Here is a 1732-nt window from a genome sequence, read left to right as displayed (position 1 = left end):
TGTTTCCTGTATAGCCCTGGTCCCTGCTGGCAAGATTTGATTGGTTCGCACAGCCCTGCAAGGCAACTGGCTGTTGGCCTATTGCCTGTGTCGGACGATATACTTGGCTCCCTCTGATAGGTCCGGGGGGGATATAAGAAGGGGGGTTAGGAGAGGAGGAGGAGGAAGGCCAGAGAATAAAGAAGTCTAAAGACAAAGAAGGAGTCCCTGTCTTGTCTTTTCTCAGCGCCGGTCATACTATTGCAATTATTTTAAAGTGTTTTCAAAAGTACCATCCTAATAAGGTCACTCCCTACTTAAAAGTTTTCAATGGTCTCCTTCCTCCAGCAGAATGGCCCATGGAAGGCTGGCCTCTGTGTACTCATTCCATCACTACTGTCTGATCAAATCCTAATCTCCACCTTTGCTGGGAGCTCTCTGAGGTCCCTTCTTCTCTTACATCTCTGTACATGGGCTCTTCCTCCTGCTGGAAATACCGCCTTCCCCACTGACTCACCTGGCTAATATTTATTTGTCCTTGAGCTAGCTCAGATGTCACCTTTCCCAGAATCCTCTCACTAACTCGATCAGCTTGACTTAGAAAGATCCCTCCCCAGGCTCTTGCTACCTGTGTCCTACTGTATCATGTTTCTAATTGTATTCTGCAGATATTTTTTCCTTCCTGCACTTTCTTTCCCATGGAATATGTAGTCCTTTAGGAAAAGAAATAGAATTATTGTCTCCAGTATCCCCAATATACATTACAGAGGAAGAGTCCCTCCCAAAATGCTTGGAATCTTAAAAATGACTTTAAAATGAAGGCTTGCCTGGCAAGTGCAAGGGCCTGAGTTCAATGCCCAGTTGCACTAAAATAAATAAATAAATAAATAAAGGCTTAGTAATGAGGGGACTTAAGTGTGAGGAGGCTTAAAAATGCTTCATGAAAAATACCTGTTCCGTGTTATGCCTAAAATGTTTGATATTCAGACAGATAGTGAGCTTAAGTTTAACAGCCTAGGTTGTATGGTAATAATAATAAGCTTCTCTTCTGGAGGGTTAGCAACCTAATTTTGCAGACCAAAAATTAGACAAAAAGGAGGGCTGCAAGGAAAGCCAACATTTTGGCCCTAGTCTTCCAAGGTCAATTAAGATTAAGGACATATGAGAACTTGTACTGTAATGACATGTAACTCAGTTTTGTCCCAAATTTTCTGATCAAGGAGATTATGGGGCCAAATAAGAAAGTGATTGATGATGTAGAGTGTGTCTGAGGAGAGTCACATGGAGAGAGAACATTCTCTCAGACTTTCACAGAGAGCACATTGGCCAAGCAATGGTCGTGACTCATCCACACAGCTGATACTGACAAAGGATCTACAATCTGAGGTACAGGGTCTTAGGATAAATCCTGAAGGGATTTGACTGACCTTATCAGATCCAAAGCTACAACTCTTGTTGCATAGGTCTTGCTTTATCTTGGTCTAAACCATCCAACAGAAAAGTATAAAAACGAAGTATAAGAAGTAAAGCCATGGTGTTATGTTGAGCGGTAGGGGACTCAGGTCAACAATTTCTGACATTGCCAGTCAAGCAGAAGACCCAATACTATTATGGACTACTGGACTCTTTCGTAATTTTTTGTTGAGTTAACACACCTATAATATTCAAATGACAGAACTAAACAAAAAAGGGGATACAGATGAATGTCCATTTTGTATCTGTGTATTCAAAATGGTTAGGATAGATATATAGT

Source organism: Octodon degus, unplaced genomic scaffold (assembly GCF_000260255.1).
Source record: "Octodon degus isolate 3935 unplaced genomic scaffold, OctDeg1.0 scaffold00017, whole genome shotgun sequence".
In the NCBI taxonomy this organism is placed as follows: Eukaryota; Metazoa; Chordata; class Mammalia; order Rodentia; family Octodontidae; genus Octodon; species Octodon degus.
Note: the sequence above shows the minus strand (reverse complement) of the source record.